General features: G+C 34.8%; 2 pseudogenes; both read right to left on the bottom strand.

Annotated features, from left to right (window-relative positions):
* Positions 1–481: 481 nt before the first annotated feature.
* On the bottom strand, positions 482–5541 carry LOC100397074 (ubiquitin-conjugating enzyme E2 variant 1-like; annotated as a pseudogene).
* A 336-nt stretch (positions 5542–5877) lies between these two features.
* The window catches only part of LOC100396710 (chloride intracellular channel protein 4 pseudogene), a 135816-nt pseudogene continuing 116667 nt past the window's right edge, over positions 5878–25026 (bottom strand).

Genomic DNA, 25026 nt, shown 5'->3' with positions numbered 1-25026 from the left:
GCAGTAGTCCCACAGGCTGTGACTTGAAACTTTCACATCTACTCTATTAAGCTCCCCAGGCTAGAGTGCTGTTGTTGCAGGGAGGGTGGGAGGCAGGAGGGTAAGGGGAGAAGGCAGAGACCCCAGGCTGTGTGATCAGCAGCAAGGTGATTGTGTTATGTGTCTTTTCACAGTTGTGTTAGATGTGTCCCACCAGTTATGACGGGAATCAATTTAAATAGACTTTCTTGATCCCACAAGATCAACTAGTGAGCAGTGATTACACTTGACAGGATGGTTTGTTATAGCACAACTTACATATTTCAAATGGACAAGAAGTTAGTGTCATTTACAGTATCTTAAGATATATTTCCTTTGAATGGGAGCTTCCTTTGCAGTACTCTGATGTCTACAAGATATATCTCGAAACTTTACTACTGTGGAAAATGAAGAATGCTTAAATCGAATGGCGGGGAGGGGAAGGGCCTGTGGGCTTTCTTTTTTAATAATTGCTATAACACTGTCTTTCAGGTGTCTGAGGGAGTTTCATATTTTCTTTAGATATAATTAGGCTCTGAAGCTCTTGTAGGACAACTTTGATGCTCTATGAATTCTTCCATTTTGCTAGCACTGATATGGCTCTTGGGTCAACCACTCCATTAGAACTATTAACTACATTCATGTTAATTTTTGTTACAAATCTTACAAAGGGGGATGCTTCTGGGTATTTAGGTCCACCTTCTATTTTAAGGCTATATATTCAGTTTTCATAAATTGTTCTTGGAGGCCCGATTATCATCCCTGTTCATCTTGTAAGGGTCATGTCTTCGTCATCTTCTAGACCCCAGCTAACTATTCCATCTCCTACTCCTTTCTGGTCTTCTTCGAGTTCTTCTAGTAGTCAGAAATTGCGAGGGACTTTTACTCCCAAGCTCATGGTGGCTGCCACATTGCGTCGCTGTCATTTGGAGACCGGCTCCTTCTTCACCGCATACTTTTAATGTATATAAAGAGAGTTTTCCTTTTTCCTAAGTTATCTTTTCTTCTGGTCTGGGCTTTGTTGTTGTTGCTGCTGTTGCTGTTGTTGTTGTTACAATGGTACATCCCTAACTATTTATCTATTAATAAATATTTATCGATAAATTTATTTATCAATAATCATTTATTTTCTTTTACTTCAACAATGTTGTTATCATTAATTGATAGAACATTTCTATGTCCACTCTGAAATTTTCATTCATTATTCTCATGCTTGAGAAGCTATATTATCTAATTTAGTGTAACTACATTCTTGACTTTCTACTACATCCAATGACTTTTGATTTTATTTTTTAACTTCAATTTGAAGACAAATATGGCTGCTTTCTATTCCTTTTCCCCTAGTTTGAGGGCATGATGCAGGTAGATGTTTATCTGAGATTTTGTGCTTTACAAGAGATATACTGTTATTTCTGAGGTATTGTTAATACCCCAATACTCACTCCACTGGGGAGGGAGAGGGCTCTTATCCTATTCAAATGCTAGGGGGAGGTGGATAGCTATTGGTCTGGCTTTTCTCCTGGAACAAGAGGGCACTGGTTGCTTACTTCTTTCCCTATTTTCTTGCCATGTTTCACACATTTCTCCATAGTAAACGTTTTCATCACTCTTCAGTGAAACAAGGGTAGAGATAAAAATACAAAAATAAATTATGTTTCTTTCCTTAAAGTTTTGGAATATTTCTGAGAAGGTTCAAGATTTGATTCTCATCAATTCAACTTCAAGAAAGAGGGTAAGCTCTGTGAACCAAGTCATGCTGTATTCCTCAGCTCTGCCTCAAAACCGAGATTTTATTCCTTGCCCAATTATTTGCTGCTGCTGGGGGATTTAATTCATTTTCTTATTACCTTGGAAAATTAATTTTGTTGATATTTTAGTAGGGAGATCTAAATTCTTTAAATCATTTTAAGAATTATTTTACTCAAGATATAATAAACAAGATAGTTTTAAAAAGTAGCTTTATGACATGCCATAGAAGTAAAATCATGTATCAATATTAATATTAAGAATAATTAAACACAAAAATACAATTGCTATAGAAAGGAGTTCTCCCATTAAGAGACTGCAGAAAACTTTTAATCAACTAGGTCAGAGAAATTAATCTCTATCATAATATGACTCAGTCATCTTTCTGTAATAATATCAATTTCATTTTGGAGGACAAACTACAACCTACTATGTGTAGAATAAATGAAAATAAATTTATAATATAAAATCCCTGAACAAAGACAGCACATGTTCATTAATTTTCAAGCTTTTTATAATACCCTGAGCATGCAGGGTACTGCACAAATAGAAAATAATGGATTACTTAAGACACATAGGAAATACTGGAGTGGGGTGAGATCTATGAGAGCTATAGCAAACGGCTTTAAGCAAAAGAAAGCACCACCATATAGACTGATATATTTCTCATTTCTAATGCTTTCTATCTCATCAAATGATGTTTGAAAAAGGAAAAATTTTAAATTATAAATTCAAAGGATACTTTTGAATATTCAACTTGGAGTTAGAAAAAACAGAATTCAAACTATCTCTGTGGCTCTGAGTATTTTGTTTATGCCATCTGAGCATTAATGGCTGAAGAAGTAAAATGGAAATAATGGTTATCTCACAAAAACATGGTGAAAATTGTGTGATATAAATATCAACTGAGCACAATGTTTGACATACGTAAATATTCAAAAAACCATGCCATCTAACAGCATTAGTGGTTGGTTGAATGACTTTTAACTATTATAACTACTTAATGTCAGTATTATTCTACCACCTGAATACTTTTTAACTTTCTTCCCCCCTCCCACCCCACATTCTGTCAGCAGTGGTTCAAGCTTTACAAATGGATGGATTGAGTTACAATGCTGCCAGTAGGGTGAAGTCTGCCTAAATAAGTCATTGTGTTTTATGGTCCATCTTTGTGTAGAGTACAAATAATTCAGTAGAATTTACTCTTTAAAATAAAATTATCTGCCAAAAATTAACTGAAGGAAATTAGGCAATAGCCTAAAATCTACTCTCCATCTAAGTAGGTTTTGTCCTTCAGAAAATGCATCTTCCTGGATAGTTCAGTCTTAATGAGGATGTTTCCTTGGATTATCAAAAGTCAGAAAGCAGAACTAAGTAACATTCAGTTTTTTCACATTTATAAAGACCATATCTATTTTCAAAACCATAAACTAGGTCAATGGTGACCCATCTATACCACTGGCTTTAGTTAGTAAACATGTATTTCATTTACATCTGTATAGTACTATGGACAGAAATGATTTGTTTTGAAACCCAGGATATAAAGTCAACCCCAGGTAAAATTGTGAAAGAAGTCTAGTTTTTCTTGCCTCAACTTCTACCCTTCTAGTTTTGGCCCATTTTGCTATTTTCTATTGCTGTGTATTTTCTCCTTTTTAACAACCATTTACTGCAATGAACTGCTACCCTGGCCTGCCCATCCTGACTCTCTCTACTGAGCATTTCAATTCTGCCCAATCTCTTTTTTTTTTTCCCCACAATTTCAAAACTTGTTTGTTGAATGCATCCTTCTCCCAGAGTTCTGCACTTCATTTTCAAGGTAAGAGCTAGCTAATTAATTAGCTCCTGTGTTTGTTCTCCACCTTTATCTCAACTACTTGTAAGCTCTGTGATGCCAGGAAATTTGTCTAATGTTTTAGGGCCTAAGTATCAAGCATGTTTTTATATTAAGAATTTATTTTTATTTTTATACTAAAAGTAAATATTTTGAAATAAGGTAAATTTATTATTCCCAGTTGTTATATACATGAGAAATATTATAAATTTCAAGATGACACGGACTCCAAAAAAAAGTCAATGGACACACTGTATTATAAAGTTATTCGATTCAACAGCTTTTAGATTTTTCATTATACTATGGTAATACTCTAATGTGTTAAATCAAAGGATGATACATAAAAACTTTGAGCCCCATGGCAGACAATTTATAATGTTATTTATTTTACAGTTTGACTTTGCAGATGGGCAATGACTATATCAGTAGTCTAGCCATTGAATGTACAGATGTAAATATTAAATCACCTATATACTAGTTAGAAATTCTCAGTACTTATATCACTTTGTTATCTGTTTGTTGGTAACTTTATATCATTTATTTCTATTTCTCCAACAAACATGTTTTCTGCTATGTTATGTCCTTATGAGGGGAAAAATGCTTTCTGTTGGCCCATTAAAAATAGGATTATACTAGGAATAAGTTACTGTGATGTGGAATAATATTTAAAATTTTGAAATGTTTTGCATATTGATTAGTACATGCCAGAAAAGTAAAATTGTTTTGGCTGGAAAAGTAAAACCATAGATATTTTGGACATTCCCCAAAACAAATGCCTTACTGCCTTTATCATGAATAGAATAAAATATGACCACATTTGCTTGGAAAGAAGAATCTTTCTTTTCACTTCAGAAATTATATATATACACAAATATATCTCAAGTTGTTATTTATTTTTATGAGGGGGAAGATAATCCTTTATGATAGTGAAAATATACTTTAGTTTTATAATACAATAGCTGCCAGCAATATACTGGTGTTGATGTTCCAAAGAGAAAGAAAATACATGTATTCTATAATAAGCTTTCATTTTCCTGTTCAAGAACTTCTTAAAACAATACTCCATTCTATTCAACATTATGGCTTGAGGAGTTGAAAGTTTTCCATGATAAAAGTATAATTTGTGTGGCCCAAACCTTGACTATTTATAAAGGATAGAGTTTTTAAAAGCCCATATGTATCAATAATGAATGCTCCTCTCTCTTTGAATTAAATACTTAATTCAAATTAATGTAAGAAATTGGTAAATCATTAAGTGAAATTCGTATCAAAATATTCATAAAAAATACATTTGTATTTCCTCTCCATTTTTACTTTGTAGATATTTTCTAAATGGCTTTAAGTGCACAGAAATAAATGCTGTCTACACACAACTCTGGAGAGATTCAAAACACAGTAGAAGTAAACTTACCATACCTAAATCCTAGAGTTGATCCACGTTGTGTAAGAATAAATGTCAGAAATCTCTTAATTGTATACAGATTGTGCAATAATTTAAGATGAACTATGAAAGCCATAACTATGGAGAAATAGTCTTATTTGAATTTTATCACAAAAGTCACAAGAGTGAACAGTCCTAGTAAAGAAGACAATGGAACTGTATAGAAAATCTGCATCTGCATCAAAAAAGAGACGTTTTATCAACTAGAATAGAAGAGAGCTTTCCAACTGTCAAATACAAAAATTTCCCAGAATCTCCTGGAAAACAACTTTTCATTCAGACACCAATCTCCTCATTGAAGTAGAACAATAAAAGTGTTTAAATGAAGGGAAATAGATTTGTTAGTTGTAAAAATAAAATCAGATTATTTCCATTATGTCAATTCACATACTGCATAATTTGTCTACCATGAAAACTTTATGTCCCAAATCTCTCAAGATTTTAAGCTATGCTCTTTCCACAAACATACAACAGGGTTAAAGCATGTTGTTGGATCATCCATTTTACTAACTAGCTTTTGACCCTTTACCAATTTCCATTTCATTTGACTAACTTCCCTGATAAAGTATTATCTGACTTTCTAGAGAGAAAAATAATTCTGTCTTTATCAAAATCACTATAGACCTGCCTTCCTCAAACATTTAGAGGAATAAAATGATTTTAAAATAATACTGCTAAGAAGTGTATATTTTAAGATAGTTACTATACTCGTCTATCCTTGATTTAACTCCATGTTTGTGCAAATACAATTGCCACTCAAGAGGAAGAGGAGTAGCCTGTTAGGAAAAGCATGTTTTTAAGGGGAAGACATGAAGACATCTCTTTTATAAACACAATTTTACTTGGTGAGTCTTCTGGCTACATCATTATATGCTATTTCAACCTCGTTATCAATGGGACAGGTATTGGTGAACTAGTCCCTATTGTATGCATTAGTTAGGTATCTGTAGATGCCAGTCATTTCTTTTGAAATATCAAAGTTGTGATATTTTTTGGCTGCCACCTTGATAATATGCAGTTTGGGCAGAAGGTTGCAATCAGCTAATGTCATTTCATTGCCATTCAGAAATTTATGTGTAGAAACTTAATGTCCTCCATACTATTTTCATCGATTTCATCAGTGAGAGGAGAACTCAGATATTCATCCAGTTTCGGCAGGGTTTTCAGGAGATCTATCTTCCTGCTTCATTAGCCTCTGGCCTTGAATTCTTGATATATGAGGAGAATTGGGCAATGATGTACATTTTAGCAATATTTGCTTCTGGGTGTTTTGGTGAAAGCTTTAAGTACTTGGGAGGGTGAGGGTATAAGACTTACTCAAGAAATTCCTCAATCTTACTTACATCCATTTTGACTTCACTGTTGAAAGTTATATTCACCTCTCTTTAATTCAGAGACACTCCACCATAAACATTTCACTTTAGAGGTAGCTTGCCATGTCTCAGGAGCCCTCACCATTGTGCCCATTCACTGTGTATAGATGGCAGAACTTTTGAAGTACAATGTTTAACTGTTAAAATAGTAGCCATGACTTTATCAGGCAGCCTCAAGGATTATTCCTTGTGCATAATATGTGGTACAAGGAATATTTATGTATTTTGGGGAATTTTATAATATTTAATAAGAGTATATGAAAGGACTGCTACTGTATCAGAAATATTGTTTCAATTTAGTCTATCCTGGATATGTAATAAATAATATTACCACTAGAGAAGACTGCTTTCTACAAAAGTCACTACAGATTGTGCTATATTGCTTTGTAGACAGATTTTTAATTTTGCCTGAAAGCATTTATCCTTTATATCAATGGTTACATCTGACACAACCATGTAGAAGCTAAAAGTTTAGAGGGAGGGAGGTTTTTCTCATTAGCTTCCTCAAGCATTTTAGCTTTATAAGAGAAATTGATGGGAACCTGATACTCTGTCTAAATATGTTTGTTATGTGTGTTTTGCCCTGTGCCATTCATTTGGAACAGTATTGCTTTCTTCCTTTATTTTAAAAAAAGCTTGCTTTTAGGTAATCATAGAGCTTGCTATTTGTATATCTTTTGAGCAATACTACGTAAACTGATATATAGTTGACTTAGCTACAGCAGTACAATGATTAGTAATGTAAAAATTAACACAGAAATTAACCAAAGAAATGGTTCTCATATTGACAGTTGCACCAGTAGATTGTGAGGTAATATTACTTTTATCCTTCATGTCATGTTGTTATTGTTGTTTTAACAGTTTATTGTGCTTGTCATTAAACTCAAAAATGCCCAGGGATGTTTTTGGGTTTTTGTTTCTTTGCTTGTTTTGTTTTTCTGTGTGTCAGCAAACCATTTACTCTATTACACTTTTCTTTAAAGAAAAAGAAAAACAAATTTAAACAGTATTTGAGGTAAGTATAGATATATACATGTAGATATAGATAGACACATTTCCTATATTAGTGTCTTTATTCAAATAAGATCTATATACAGTAAAGTAAATAGATCTTTAGAGTTTAGTTCAATGAGTTTTAAAGAATGTATTCACTCCTACAGTTAATGCTGATCAGAATGTGACAGACAGGCAGCCACTGTACTGACTTCAGTCAAAATACATGTTTTACCTTCTTTTGAATTTCATTTGAATGGAATCATAGAGAGTGTATTCAGTCTGGATTCATTCACTCAAAATAATATTTTTGCAATGCAACAACCCTTAATGCTGAGAGATTTTGTCACCACCAGGCCTGCCTTACAAGAGGTCCTGAAGGAAGCACTAAGCATGGAAAGGAACAACCAGTACCAGTCACTGCAAAAACATACCAAATGGTAAAGACCATAGACACTATAAAGAAACTGCATCAACTAATGGTCAAAATAACCAATTAGCATCAAATGACAGGATTAAAGTCACACAAAACAATATTAACCTTAAATGTAACAGGCTAATTCCCAAATTAAAAGACAGTGACTAGCAAATTGGATGAAGAATCAAGACACATCAGTGTGCTGTATCCAGTAGAATACAAAAAATACTAGTTTTTGTATCCTTTCTAAAATGTCTTTACCTACTCCAAATTCATAAAATATTCTCATGTTTTGTTTGAGAAATATCATTTTGGTCTTTACATTGGGATACCAGTTATTCCAGCACTAGCTATTTAAACTCTTTTCCTTTCTCAATTGTATTACCTTGGTTTCTTGCCTATATATGGAATCTCTGTTTTGTTCTATTGATCCCATTGTCTATATATATCAGGTACTGTTATTTGTACTTAAAATTTGTGCAGTTAAAGTAATGCAACTTTGTTCTGTTATTCAAGTCTGTTTTGGCTATTCTAAATTTTTTGCATTTCTGTAAACTTCAGAAACAATTTTCAAAATAGTGTTAGAATTTTAAGTCAAATTGCCTTGAATTCACAGGTGAATTCAATGATAGACAAATCTTCATAAAATCAAGTCTTCTAATTCATGAACTTGGTATATCTCATTGTTAGATCTTTAATTGCATTTAGCATTTTTTTTCTAGTGTTCACTGTATAGATTTTGTAGATATTTTAAATTTTATGCCTAAGTACAGTATTATGTTCTTCACGGCATCTTTTTATAATTTTATGTTCCAACTATTTCTTCCTAGGATGCAGGAATGCAAAGGACTTTTGTACATTGATTTTGTATCTTGCGACCTTACCAAATTTGTTTTAGTATTTTTTTGCATCTAGATTTTTTCACATAATCATATTGTCTGAAAATAAAAACATTTTTGCTTTTACTTTCCAAACTTTATTTCTTTTGTAATTTTTTATTGCCTTCATGTGCTGCTCATGACTCTTCTTATAGCATGGTTTTAAATATAAGTAGTAAAAGAGGGCATATCTATCTTTTTACCAACCTTGGGTTAAAGCATTTAGTATTTCGTTACTAAATGTGATGTCAGTTGTTATTTTTGTAGATTCCCTTCATCAACTTGAGGAAGTTGCCTTCTAGTTTTAGTTTGCTAACAATTTATTTTTATTATTTGTTTAAAATTATACTTTAAGTTCTGGGATACATGTGCAGAATGTGTAGGTTTGTTACCAAGGTATACACATGCTATGGTGGTTTGCTGCACCAGTCAGTCTGTCATCTACATTAGGTATTTCTCTGAATACTATTCTTCTCCTATGTCCCCACTCCCCAAAACAGGCCTCCATGTGTAATGTTCCCCTCCCTGTGTCTATGGGTTCTTATTGTTCAACCTCCACTTGTAAGTGAGAACATGCGGTGTTTGGTTTTCTGTTCCTGTGTTAGTTTGCTGAGAATGTTGGTTTCCAGCTTCATCCATGTCCCTGCGAAGGACATGAACTCATCCTTTTTTATGGCTGCATAGTATTCCGTGGTGTATATGTGCCACATTTTCTTCATCCAGTGTATCATTGATGGGCATTTGGGTTGGTTCCAAGTCTTTGCTGTTGTGAACAGTACCACAATAAACATACCTGTGCATGTGTCTTTATAGTAAAATGATTTATAATCCTTTGCCTATATGCCCAGTAATGAGATTGGTGGGTCAAATAATATGAATGGTTCTAGATCCTTAATGAATTGCCACATTGTCTTCCAAAATGGTTGAACTAATTTATACCCTCACCAACAGTATAAAAGTGTTATTTCTCTATATCCTCTCCAGCATCTGTGGTTTCCTTTTTAAAGATTGCTATTCTAACTGGAGTGAGATGGTATCTCATTGTGGTTTTAATTTGCATTTCTCTAATGACCAGTGATAATGAGCTTTTTTTCATGTTTGCTGGGCACATTAGTGTCTTTTTTAGAGAAGTGTCTGCTCATATCCTTCATCCACTTTTTGATGTGGTTGTTTGCTAACAATTTTTAATCATAAAGATATTGTTAATATTTTTAGATGTTTTTCATAGATTTGTTAGTATGGCACTGTGATTATTCTTTGTTATTCTATTCCTGGTGGATTATATTGATCAATTTCAAATGTTGAATTAATCTTCCTGCTCTTGATAAATTCTACTTTGTGATAACGTATGTTAATTTCTCTTCTATAGTGTCTTTTGATGTGTTTCAAGTTCCATTGTAGGGTAAACTTCTGAATTTAGAATTTCAATTTTCGTTAATGCCAACTGTGTCTTCTAATCTGGTTTCAGAAGGCACCTACTTTGCTTAGTGTATCAGCGGGAGTGGTGCTCATCACATTCCATCTGTTTCATCATTACCTTCCCACCCCTGAAATTAGTCAGAGCTATACGGCAGGTTATTGGTCAATGGGCTATGAGTGGAAGTCACCTGGGCCATTTTGCAGCCAAAGCATAAAAAAGCTGGTGCCTGACACTCCAGCTTTTTCACTCCTCCCCACAAACTGTGGTTTTGGGTTTTCATGCTCCAGATGACATAGTGCAAGGTGATGTTGTCATTCTCTGCTCACTTTCCCAAAGTCTAAGTGGACCAAACCCTCAAATACCTTACAATATAAGTTTATTATAAACAGAAAACACACTTAATTCTATGAAGCCACTGAATCTTTATGATTATTGGTTACTGCAGCATAGAGCAGCTCAATCTGATCAATACTAATGGAAAGTGAAAATATAACATTTTTATCTGAAACAAAATTTAAACAATAAATCTTTGCATAGATTAATGGAATATTTATATGACACATTAGGCAGAAGTGCTCACTCAATAAGTACCAACAGTAGCGATACATGAGATGGAAAGCCTAACAATGAAAATAAAATAGTTTTATTTAATTGCTAACAATCATTAAATTTCATGGATCTCATCTTCAATGCAGTAATAGTATTTCAAGCAACTTGTAATAAATTATTTAACTTATTTATTATTTTACTCAACATATTTTTATTGACTACCGACTATATTCTATTCTACAAATAAAATAGTTTCTCTTCTCAATTACAAAACACTTAGAGATATAAAGATTTGTGTAACTACATTTAAATGGAGCTCAGTAATCATGTGTAGAGACAATATGGTTACAAAATTCATGGCAATTGGCTCACTGTTCCTTCCTAACCATACTCTGAAGATTGTGTCCATTGAGTTCACGTCCTTTGCAGGGACAAAAATCTGGAAACCATCATTCTCAGCAAACTGACACAAGAACAGAAAACCAAACACCACATGTTCTCAGTCGTAAGTGGGTGTTGCACAATGAAAACACATGGACGCAGGGAGGAGAACATCACACACCAGGGTTTGTTGGGGGATTGGAGGGGTTAGGGAAGGGATAGTAGGGGGTGGGGAGATTGGAGAGGGGTAGCATTAGTAGAAATACCTAATGTAGGTGACAGGGGGATGGAGGCAGCAAACCACCATGGTATGTGTATAGCTATGTAATAATCCTGCAAGATCTGTACATGTACGCCAGAACTTAAAGTAAAATTTATAAAAAGAGATTATATCCATTTTATTACCTTGCCCTTCTAAAAGCAACACTCTTAGCGTCCAGCAAACCAGTCCAAAGGCAAGGAGACAAGGGAGGAATGGGCAGCAGCAAAGGATAGAACTACTTCACTGTATAATCAGTTCTTTTTAAAACAGAACTGATCATGAATTGAAAACTTTCAATAAATAACCTGTTGTTCAGGGCACTCCTCTCAGCCATTTGGGAGACAGCACAAAAATGAAGTATACATTTCCATAAGTTTTTTCTTCTTTTCTGACCTCTACATAAATTAAACCACTTCACTAGACACCTGGGAGGAAGATAAATACCTTTGTCTAATACCTAACTTGGGCTGACTTCTGGTTTCTGTTCTAGCTCTAATGATGAAATGGTAGTGACAATTTCAGAAAAGAAACTGCCAAAGATAAAAACCTTTAAAATATAACTTAAAGGTGAAGATCACCTAGACCAGCCACCATGCTAGATCAAAGAAGAGGCTCAAAATACAGAAAAAGATTGCAAAGGCAATTCAAACACTCTCCCCTCTAGTTTGAAAATTCTAGATCCTGATTTTGCTTTTGATTTTGTTAGCTGTCTTGGCAAAGACACTCTGCATATATGTAAAGTCTATATTATGCCTGTCTAGCTATAAGCTGTCAAATGATGTTGCACTTGCTAATTCATGGACTATTTATCTTCCTGTTTACACTCTAACAAAATGATGGTTGTTTAATTATACTAAAAATGAGTTTTGTCAGCCAATTGTATGGCAGATGTTATTTACTCCCAGAAAAACTGTCAAAAGACCAAAGCAGCACATCTAACAAACTAAGTGTCCTGTACTGGATTACATTTCACAATTTCACAGCTAACCCCCTCTATCACCTAACCACAGGCTTTCCATTATAATGACAATGGGAGGGGCAGCATCATGAGTAGAGTTGCCAGCCAGAAATCTGGTTGTCAATAATGAATAGGATTGAAAGAGATGTAACTGAGTAGATTCTACCTGGAGACTAAAGGGAACTGTGAGTAAACATTTAAAAAAATTCTTCAAATTTGCTAAATGCTATGTATTACAGCATTCATCAAGTAATTCTATAATGACAGAAGGGAAGAAAAAAATCTTCTCTATTTGTGTGGTAACTGAGCAATAGTCACTGAGGTATAGTTTTTCTCATGAAATTTATGAATGCTTTAAGGTGAAGAGAATGCCTTTAGTTAGAGGGTACCATAATTGAATCTAGAAACACACTCACAGTAAACTTGTTCCGTGTATTGCTGAAACTTTTCTAAGCTTGTGGAAACATTTTATTATGTCTACCACTTGCTTCAAATAAAATTTTCCAGGGAGAGCACTGCTGTGGCCCTCTTTTATGTAGTGTCCTGGTAACATGCCAAGGTTTTTAATAAGGGGAAAAGATAAGAACTCTTACAAGTTTAAAGCCCAATAATCTAGGAGCTAAAATCTGATTAAGTACAAAATAAACTTTCTACAATTAAATGATTCAGTAGCAGATAAAATAGAAACAGAGTCCCAGAAATAATTCTTAACAATTTAATTTTGCCTACTTCAACAAATTGGAATGCTATCTCCCTGTTTTGCAAGAAAATACTGAGGTAAAAAAATAGGCCCTCGTTTCTTTCAGCCAGAATTCCATGCCATTGTGAAAGATCAACTGCTTGACTTTCTTACTGCGGGTAACGTGAAAAGATTTTCCTATGTAACCCCTGTCCATAGCTCATTTCTACCTAATATATTGGCTTTATGAAGAGACAAGTGATTTATAATGATTTATAGATCACTAACGTATGCCTATAAATCCAAGCTATTATTCCATACTTACTTCCCACTTTGCCTCATTCTGGAAACAAGTGAAATAAAGGCTCTGTTTAGTGGGGAACATGGACAACCTAGTGTTCTGTCTTTCTGGCACTTCTTACAAGCAGGGGCCTCCTGTTTGAGACATGAGCATCTGATGACTTAGCAGGAATATAGAGTGGCTAATAGGAGAGCTAAGGGAACTGTCAGATTTTTAAGCATTTATATTTAAATTCCAAACCAACATGATGAGAATTTACTTAACAAACTATGACCTTGGCTTCCTTATTCTTCTTTTACGTTTTCTCATGCATGCTTCTTTTATATCATTATTTTACAATGAGAACATAATTTAGTAGCTACTAATATCTATAAACTGAAATTATTCTGGATATGAGAAAATAGTTACTTTCTAACTTAACTAAGATACAAAGATACGGGGTGTTAGTTGAATGAATATTAATATTAATACAAATACCATGTTCTTGATAATATAGAGTGAAACTGACATTTATAAATCATGTGCTTGCCAAAAGAAATTATACCTTCACAAGCATCTTAATTAGACCCCTGCATTTCTCTAAATTTCCTTACAAACCTCTTCCCAACTGATGGTGGAATTTTTGTCAACTTCTGTTCAGATCATCAATAAATTACTGATAAGTACGTTCTTCTTTTTCTTTTCATTCTTTCTTACTTCTTATAGGGTTGTATTAATAATAATAAATACCTCCAAATATACATCATATCCATTGACTGTAGCATAAGCCAGCTACTTAAGATAGTAGCTTAAACTTGGGGATAAATGATAAAAATCTATGCTCTTAGTCTATTGGTTTTAAGACCCTCTACCATTCAGTCTTAATCTACCACTAAACTATCTGATACTGGAAGCTTGTAGGCTCCAGGGTAGAAACAGACACTAGGGATAACAAGAAGTTTGCACAACACCTGCAACTTGAGATTTCACAGATGAAAACTACAAAGAGGAAGATACAATCTAAATAATGAATCAAACAGAGTATATCTTCCTTAAGCACAATAAATGTCCAAATGTAGGAAAATATGGCTCGAATTTGAGAAATTAAGTAATTTTATTGTGGAGTACTTCAAGACATTAGCCTTACATTACAACAAATGTGATATGTTTTAGTATAAGAAAAATATATTTAAGATACACACACACACATACACACACACACACACACACCTTATATAGTTAGGAGTAAGAAAGGAACATCTTTTTTCTTAAAGCTCTACAAATTATTTTGATGCGTAGTATAATGTGGAATGTAAAAAGCAGAGGAACATTAATGATAACGCACAAGACTGAGATTAACTATCAGTAGAAAGCTGAATGTGACATTACCCTACAAGTAGGACTGTCTTGGAGATTTCTGAGGAGAGTTGGCTGTTGGATATGTGTCCAAACACATATCATAGGACTCATCTGATAAGTAAATTTCTTAAGGTACAGCATACTGAAGACAGTTGGTGGAAGTGGAATAGTCCAGGCTTTAAATTGAGGCAGACCTACCCAGGTTTGCTTTGTTTTGTTTCTTACTGATTGACTGTTTAAATGCAATTATGTAAATTATTGAGACCTCCTATGTCTCAATTTTTTTGTCTTTGATATAGCATTACACTGCTTCTCTGAAAAAAATGTAATAACAATTAAATAAGATAATATTAAGTGGCCAACAGGTTACTCCAAACTACTTCAACATATACAAGTGTGATTAAACTGTTTCTACAAATAGTAAAATCCCAGATTTATACTTTTAGTGAGATTACACATTTGTTGAACAACACAGAACACTTAATTCTGAAGTTAAAAGAATATTAAATCATAGGACCCCAGAATAAATTAATTGGGATGAAATGTGTACAAATAAAACAAGAGGTCCCCTATTTAATTTCAAGTTTCTAAGTACACAAGTTCTGAGTTTTAATAGCTCATGGATTAGGTTGCAATTTAAGTCCCAAAATTAATATTAACACCTTGTTTGAACTATCTCTGCTTTCAGAAAACAAATGCCTTTCCTCAGTTGTGTTTTCCAAGCTTTGTTTACATAAAATGAATCATATATTTTAGAAGTTTTGCCATTTTGTTAGAATTAACTTTGTGAAACATCCACAGAATAAGAGATATAAGAGAATAAATAAAATGCCCATTTGATTTTGATTCTTGCAATGCAGATGTCAATAAGAACAGCACATTTTTCTATTTGTTTAAAATGTGATAAACATGTATACATAGATTTATCTAAGAAGATAATGAAGTGGTAGAAACACAACCAAACATTTAAAGTGTCAGGTAATATGCATGCCAGTGTTCATTTCAGCACTATTCACAATAGCAAAGGCATGGAATTAACCTAAGCACTCATCAGTGATAGACTGGAGAAAGAAACTGTGGTATATATACATGATAGAATATTATGCCACCATAAAAAGAATGAGATCATGTCCTTTGCAGAAACATAAATGGAGCTGGAGGCCATTATCCTTAGAAAACTAACAGTGGTTTATTAACTATACTAAAAATGCTGTCAAGGAATAGCGAAACAATTAGGATCCACTAGCCAAATGGCCTAAGAAAATAGAATAGGCCTAGAGGTAATATTAGCAGAGAAAGGTAGTGTTTGTGGCATGATTAAAACCCAGTGTTATTCCAAACAACGCTGCTCCCAATGGGAGCATAATGAAAGCCCCCCAAAGACCTACAGCTTTATCAAATAAGCTAGCTAGGAAATTCTGGCATCAATAATCCTATTTCATATTGGCTCAAAACATGGTTCAGTCAATGGAAAGAAACTATAACTTTAATTCTTACGTTTCTATACTTCTTGTTACATGTTGTATTATAACATGCATTTGAGGACTTGTGCAGAGGCTAGTAGACACAACTCTCACTAAAATATCCCTAACCTCTCCACCAGCCTATTCAGATAGATTACTTCTTTTAGAAAGACAAACAGAACAACTAAGCCATACACGTTAAGAAAATTTCAAGAGAAAAGAAAACTAAAAATTGAAGATGGGGGATTGTTAGAGTGAACTCCAAGTTTCTCTTCAAAGAATCAGTATGTCAGTACGTTCAACTCTCTTATTCTTTAATTCCTTATTTTAAAGTTTAATTTCCTTGTAATTCCAGTAAACAACCTTCTCCACCAATTCTAATCAGTAGTTCACATCTGTTCTTCTGGCCCCCAGCTCCATCCTGACTTATCCTGATCACCTGATCACCCCTGGCTATCTGATCAACCTGCTCTAACACGCCTGTAACCTTCCTGCCAAAACGCTCCCCTTGCCATTCCAGCTTAGGATCCTGCTCTTTTTAAAACAGTCAATCAGGATTAGTCTAGCTTGTGCAGTCTAACCCTAGCCAACAGGGGATGAAAAAGCAGTAGGGACAACAACCCCTGTCAGGCATAAGAACCTCTTCCCCCCTTGTCCAAGTATGTGGCCACCATTGTTCTATCCATACGCCACACCCTTCTAAAGAAGTCAACTGTCTTGCTGAGAGGACTGAAACAAAAAAAGAAAACTAACACAGGAACAAAGAAAACAAATAATGCATGTTCTCACTTATAAGTGGGAGCTAAATAATGAGAACACACAGACACAAGGGGGAATAACACACATTGGGCCCAGCAAAGGGTGGAGGAAGAGGATGAGGAAAAATAACTAATGGGTATTAGGCTTAATACCTGGGTGATAAAATAATCTGTACAGCAAACCCCCAAGACACAAGTTTACCTATGTAACAAACCTGTCCATGTAACCCTGAACTTAAAAGTTGAAAAGAAGTGTCAGGTACTGAAAGTCTATTTCCATTGTAATGGTAATTTTATAATAAATAGAGCTAGTTCAATGGGTTGGCAAAGGAAATTAGTGAGCTCTCCTTTCATAGCTATTTAATATAAACTTTGTAAATATATATAAACATGAGTTGCAAAAACAAACTACATCACTTTTATGCATTGTTTTTCAAATATCACCCATTAACATGAAATGGAATCTATCAGAAAAGATAGAAAAGGAAGTAAAGCAAATATATAGTGTGTACAGTAACCTCTCTTAAATTTTAGTCACTTTTACTTTCAGGTGTCTATCTCAAGTTTACATTTGAAATTCCTCAGAGAATCTCATACTCAGAAGATGCAAAAGAAATCCTCTATTTTCACCTTACAATCCCGAACCTAGTACTTAGCCTACACTCCTTTCCACATTCTTTAAATCTTGCCATATCCCATGTATCTAGTGACTCTCCAGGTCCTGTTGATTCAGCCACTTTAACATTTCTGGAATTCTTTCTCTCTATCCAATTCCACCTTGCCACTACTCTTTTAGACTCTGGTAATTTCTTTCATGGATTATTATAACAATTGTCTAACATACCTCTCTACCTCAGTCCCAACCACATACTCAATTGTTTTAAACTGTGCCTTTCATGACACCCTTCTTACTTATCACAAAGAGAAATGTATCTTTACAATGAAGAGATATGTAAATCTCACAGTCACCACTTTAACCAAGTGATTAAACGTGGCATCAACAATAGCAGGGTAACCTGATGTCACATTCCTCACAATGCAATACAATAACAGACAGTTCACCAATAGTTTCTTGCCAAAAATGTATAAACAAAACTTAATCATAAGGAAATAATATTTCAAGAAAGGAATACAGTAACTTCTACAAGACAACTATTTTCTTAAAAATAACAAATTAATATTGGGGAAAAGTCTAATTGCGATACTGCAATCTAGTTGCTTGCCAAGGAAAAGAAATGTACATTTTATTTTCTTTTGTTCCTTATTCTGTAAATTATTAAATGTGAATTTTACTTTATGTAAGTTGATGGATTAACAATCTTCAGAGATGTGCTGGATATTTGGCACACAATGCTTGCTGTTTGGAAGAAGTGCATCACTGGTAGCTTCTCGTGGGCAGAATGTGCTGCAAACATTACCCACAATGAATGTTCTGTCACAGGGGAGACTGGGCACAAGCATCTGTTAGACTCTTTTATGACAGATCAGTATATAGGCAATGTTGCCAGCAAGGGTTTTTCTCCATTATAAAACAACAATCTTCAGTAGAATTGGAGTCACTAAAAGCAGGAAAACAGCTTGCTTTATGAAAGATGCCACCTTTTCTGCAGCCAAGAAATCACCGATCTGATGTTAAGTTCCTGCTATTAGTCTTTCTTCAGCTGTGCAGGTGGCAACTGTTCCATGTTCCAGTTCAGCTCCCCAAGGTTACAGCTGTGAACTTCTGTAATGGTTGTGTTTATTCTCTGCCAGCTTTAAAAATCTTCAGGGTAAAGCTTTGTTCTTTTTCTTGCTGTTCATTGAAAATTCCTTCTGGAGCAGATGTGTCTCTCCCCATCTTCTATAGTTTCTGTGTTTTTATTAAGTTCAGCAGTTTTTTGTTTGTTTGTTTGAGGCCTTACTTTCTAACCACTTGTGACATAGCCAATTCTGAAGTTAGTTTCTGTATATCCAAAGGCTCTTTTCATGTCAAAAAAAAAAAAAATCATGGTAATCTGTGTGGCAAATACCTTATGCCCTGAGTACTGCAAATGACTGTTGTGTTTTATATTGTAGTCTATGTGTGCTTATGCCTGGGTTTAAAAATTTGGATGAATGGGACAATAATAACCCTTATTTATTTATTTACTACTTTGTATACTTGTATTTATTTCAGGGACTCTGGCTCCTCCAAAGTGGCCTCCCTTAACCCAATCATTTATGGATGTATATTAAGTGGTATCTCACAGTGGCTCTTAAGTAAGTCCTGTCATAATATAGCAGCCATCATTTCTTCTGTCTGGTGTCAGCTTCCTGAAAGAGCATTAGGCATCCACATTTCCAGCAACACTCCTGCTCTTCCAATATGCTAGAACCCCCATAGGTCTCAAAGTAATGCTGAAATATTCTCTGGAGCCCCCATTCAGCAAAGCTAATAGAGAATACATCTCTCCTTTTCTTCCTTCCCTCATTTACATATGCAATTAATAATCCATCACTAGTATGATAAGGCTAGCACTGTTTTAGAACTGGAGAGAAAAAGAATGACATCCTTCTGGCTTCATGTTTTTGATCTATCGGAAAAATACATTAAACAAATAACCACAAGTTCATTAAGTGTCATTATTGGAGTATTACAAGGTGTAATGAAAGCAAGTATTTGTGAGGGACTGTGTTAAGGAAAACCGAGTCCACAAGGGGCGTGGTTTCAAAAGGCAGGAAATTCCCAGTGCCAAGCTTCCATCCACCTCCCCATCTGGAAATCTGAAGCCCTTTGTCTGACTTTCCCGAGTGTGGGATAAGTAGAAATTTCAGGTGAGCTACTTTGTTTACACCATGGAATATTATGCAGCAATCAGAAATGATGAGTTCGTGTCGTTTGTAGGGACATGGATGAATCTGGAAAACATCATCCTCAGCAAACTGACACAAGAACAGAAAATGAAACACCGCATATTCTCACTCATAGGTGGGTGATGAAAAATGAGAACACATGGACACAGAAAGGGGAGTACTAAACAGTGGGGTCTATTGGGGGGAAAAGGGGAGGGCCAGTGGGAGGGGGAGGTGGGGAGGGATAGCCTGGGGAGAAATGCCAAATGTGGGTGAAGGGGAGAAGAAAAGCAAAGCACACTGCCATGTGTGTACCTACGTAACTGTCTTGCATGCTCTGCTCATGTACCCCAAAACCTATAATCCAATAAAAAAAAAAAAAAAAAAAAAAAAGCTAACGAAATCTTTGGGAGGAGGGGCCTCCAGTTGCGGAGCTAGCAGCCAATCCAGTATCAGAGTTGAAGATCAATCACTCCAGCAGAAGTTTGGAAGAACTCCTGTCATTGAACGAGAACACGAATAGGGCAGGAATAACTCCTGGGTTAAAATCCCACTGCACCTTACCTTTGCGGATTCCTCCCTTGGATCCCCTCCCACGGCAGCATGGGAGATCTCTCTCCTCTTTTTCTTTCTCTGCCTAATAAATTGCTCTCTGCAAACCTCTTTGGGTCCATGATATTCATTTGAATGATAAGCTCACTGCACCTCCAGGACCCCTTCCCCCATTCCTGGAGCAAGAGAGGCCAAAGACCTGGGCACATGGGATAGGGGAAACTGGGAGCATCCGGGCGGGAGCTGAGCCCCTGCGACCAGTCCCGTGGTTACATCTTTGGTGATTGACAGGAGGGAGCTGAGCCCCTGTATCCCCTCGCCCCGGTTAAACTTCAGTATTAAACGAAAAGGCTTCTCTGATGAAACTGAGAACTCAGATGAGTATAATTTAGCTAGGTGAAGAGGAAAAGATAGAGTATTCCGAGTAGAAGGTAGAACAGAATTTCAATCAGACACTACATCAGCATTAATTTTGTAGTTGGCTCTTTAATGAAATGTGCTGGCTATGTCAATATTTCAGAGATTTTTTTTTTTTTTTTTTTTTTTTTTTAGTAAATAGCCTCTTAAAATTCTGCTTTCAATAACGAAAAAGTTTACAGAATGAACATTCATGCACCTATCATCCTTTTGTCAGTCTGATCTATCAATTACTGAGTATAGTTTAAAAATCTCTGTGAATAATGGCAGAATTGCCCATTTATAGTTAATTTTTCATGTTTTAAAGCCACGTTAGATATGAATTCAAGTTTAAATATTTATATAATTATGGTTAAATTAGTTCTGCACTTATCTAGTAATAGATTTTAAGGGTTTTTTTTTTTGTCTAAAACTAATATGCCTACACCAAATTTTATTTTAAAATCTATTTTTGTGTTCTTATATTTCAAGCGTACATAATGTAAAAAGTATATTGGCAGATTTCGTTTTAAAACTGCCTGAAAAATATCTTTTGCACTGGATAGCATAAGCCTGTTATTGCAACTGATATGTCTGCACAAATTTCTACTATTCTATTTTCGACGTCTGGCTTATGTCATTGTTTTTATTTTTTCTTTGTCGCCTTCTCTTGAGTTTTTCAATGGCACTTTTGAAGGCATCTCCCTATTCTATTTATTTGGGTTGATTTTAGACAATTTTTTATCTATACTAAACTCAATAGGATATAAAAATATTTCATATATTTACTTTCCACAGAGTGCCTATAAAATTATAACATTGGAAAATTTTAAGTTGTCTGGCCCTTCATCCATTTAATCACATTATCAGATATTTTAATTTATTCACACATAATTAAATAATTATGAAAAATATTATTATTGTGGTCTTATACAATCAGTTTGTTTAGATTCACCAATATGTGTATCAATATCATTGCTTACTATTTCTCTTTGCCTCTTATAAGTTCAACCTAAGCTCCTTTATCTTCTGCCTTAAAATTATTTTTAATAATTGTTAATAAGTATGTAACGTATTAGATACTCTAAAGCAGAAGTTTTTGTATCTTAATAAAAGGTCTTAACTTTGTCCATATTCTTTGAGACATACTGGTCATACAATTCTAATATTGACAGCAATCATTCCTCTACACATGAAAGATATTATTCAATTAGGTTAAAAAGCAATCAATTATCAATATAATATGTACATGATTAGGTTCTCTATCTTTCATGTCTCTCAGTTCACTGTGATGCACCTAGGTATAGCTTTCTTTTTATTTACTCCGATGAAATTACATTGGGATTTCTGGGATTGCAGGTAATGTCTTGCAACAACTTTGGAAAAAATCTCAGCCATTATCCCCTCAAATATTGTTTTTGTTCCACTCTTTCTATTATCCAAAACTTGAAGGAGACAAGTTAATGTTCCTCACTCTACAATCTACCTGTTCAACCTCTCTTTCATGTTTTTCCTGTTCTTTTTTGGGCTAATCCTGGATAATTTCCTCAGACCCCAATTCCAATTTGTTAATGTTATTTTTAATTTTGACTACTCTGTCATTCGATTTATTTTTTATTTTTAGAAAACCTTTGTGTTTTCTCATTTCTACAATGATTCTTTAGGAAATCTGCTTAGCATGTTTATAGCTCTTTAATCTATGCTCATTCAAGAATTTTTATTTCTTTTAGAATACGAAATGCATTTATTTTATGTTTTAGATAATTTTTCCTTTTTTATTGCATTTTAGTTTTTGGGGTACATGTGAAGGACATGTAAGATTGTTGCATAGGTACACACATGGCAGTGCGATTTGCTGCCTTCCTCCCCATCACCTATATCTGGCATTTCCCCGCATGCTATCTCTCCCCAACTCCCCACCCCCTGCTGTCCCTTCCCTATTTCCCCCAACAGACCCCAGTGTGTGATGCTCCCCTCCCTGTGTCCATGTGTTCTCATTGTTCAACACCTACCTAAGACAAAAACCACACGATTATCTCAACAGATGCAGAGAGGGCCTCTGACAAAATTCAACAGCCCTTTGTGCTAAAAACCCTCAGTAAACTATGTATTGATGGAACGTATCTCAAAATAATAAAAGCTATTTATGACAAACCAACAGCCAATATCATACTGAATGATCAAAAACTGGAAGAATTCCCTTTGAAATATGGCACTAGACAAGGATGCCCTCTTTCACCACTCTTATTCAATATAGTATTGGAAGTTCTAGCCAGAGCAATCAGGCAAGAAAAAGAAATAAAGGGTATTCAAATACAAAAGGAGGAAGTCAAATTGTCTCTATTTGCGGATGACATGATTATATATCTAGAAGACCCCATCGTCAGCCCAAACTCTCCTGAAACTGATCAGTGACTTCAGCAAAGTCTCAGGATATAAAATCAATGTGCAAAAATCACAAGCATTCCTATACACCAATAACAGACTTAAAGAGAGCCAAATTAAGAACGAATTGCCATTCACAGTTGCTACCAAGAGAATAAAATACCTAGGAATACAACTAACAAGGAACATAAAGGACCTCTTCAAGGAGGGCTACAAACAAATGCTCAACGAAATAAGAGAGGACACAAACAGATGGAGAAACATTCCATGTTCGTGGTTAGGAAGAATCAATATCATGAAAATGGCCATACTGCCCAAAGTAATTTGCAGATTCAATGCTATCTCCATCAAGCTACTAGTGACTTTCTTCACAGAACTGGAAAAAAATATCTTAAACTTCATATGGAACCAAAAGAGAGCCCGCATAGCCAAGTCAATTCTAAGCAAAAAGAACAAAGCAGGAGACATCATACTACTGGACTTCAAACTATACTACAAGGCTACAGTAATCAAAACGCATGATACTGGTACCAAAACAGAGACATAGACCAATGGAACAGAACAGAGGCTTTGGAGGCAACACAGCACATCTACAACCATCCAATCTTTGAAAAACCTTACAAAAACAAGCAACGGGGAAAGGATTCCCTGTTTAATAAATGGTGTTGGGAAAACTGGCTAGCCATGTGCAGAAAGCAGAAACTGGACCCCTTCCTGACACCTTACACTAAAATTAACTCCAGATTGATTAAAGACTTAAACATAAGACCTAACACCATCAAAACCCTAGAAGAAAATCTAGGCAAACCCATTCAAGACAGAGGAGTAGGCAAGGACTTCATGACCAAACACCAAAAGCATTGGCAACAAAAGCCAAAATAGACAAATGGGACCTAATCAAACTCCACAGCTTCTGCACAGCAAAAGAAACAATCATCAGAGTGAACCAGCAACCAACAAAATGGGAAAAAATTTTTGCAATCTACCCATCTGACAAAGGGTTAATATTCAGAATTTGCAAAGAACTAAAACAGATTTGCAAGAAAAAAACAAAAGGCATTCAAAAGTGGGCAAAGGATATGAACAGACACTTTACAAAAGAAGACATACATGAGGCCATCAAACATATGAAAAAATGCTCATCATTACTGGTCATTAGAGAAATGCAAATCAAAACTACATTGATATACCATCTCATGCCAATTAGAATGGTGATCATTAAAAAATCTGGAGACAGCAGATGCTGGAGAGGATATGGAGAAATAGGAACACTTTTACACTGTTGGTGGGAGTGTAAATTAGTTCAACCATTGGAAAGACAGTTTTCAGATAATTCTAATACAAAAAGTCTTTACGTGTCTATTTCTGCTGTTTGCTTATTTGTTTCATTAGCTCAGGCACATGGGTCTTGGTGGCACAGTTGATCCACATTTTTCTTGGGTTCTGTAATTATGAATTTATCTACTCACTAAAATATATTTGTAACCCTGAAAACAATACTCTTGGTACTTCTGTGGTCATATGTGGTTATGCACAATATAGGAAAAAAATTTTTTTGAGTGACCTGAGACAGTCCCAGCTGAGGTCACACAAAGTGAAGTTCTGCCTCTTGTTTCAGATCTCTTACTATAAATAAGTGTCCTGTTTTTGCAGTCTATTTAGAGCCATGTTTTTCACATTATATGTTTTTTTCTCACATTTTAAAATGGCTTACAAGTATAGTGCTGAAGTGTTTTTTAGTGTTTCTAAACACATGAACGTTTTATTGTGCCTTCTGGAGGAAAGGTATCTTAACAGCCAAGGAACTAACAGTATATATTAAGGTATCTTTAAACAGAAATATACATAATAAAAAGTGATATATTTATCAGTTAATGAAAACATTGTGACCACAGGCTTGTAGGAACCTAACCCCATATATCCCTTAGGAGCAATGGTTCAGTGTTTGCTAATCCAGTGTTCATAGCAACTTTATAGAGCATAATTACTGTAAATAATAAGAACTGACTGCATTTTTTTTACTTATTTTACTGTGAATTCACATTCATTGGACTTTATCTATTAAGTTACTC

Source organism: Callithrix jacchus, chromosome 1 (genome assembly GCF_049354715.1).
Source record: "Callithrix jacchus isolate 240 chromosome 1, calJac240_pri, whole genome shotgun sequence".
NCBI lineage: Eukaryota > Metazoa > Chordata > Mammalia > Primates > Cebidae > Callithrix > Callithrix jacchus.
The sequence above is the reverse complement of the archived record's forward strand: the minus strand, read 5'-3'. Positions and strand labels throughout refer to the sequence as shown.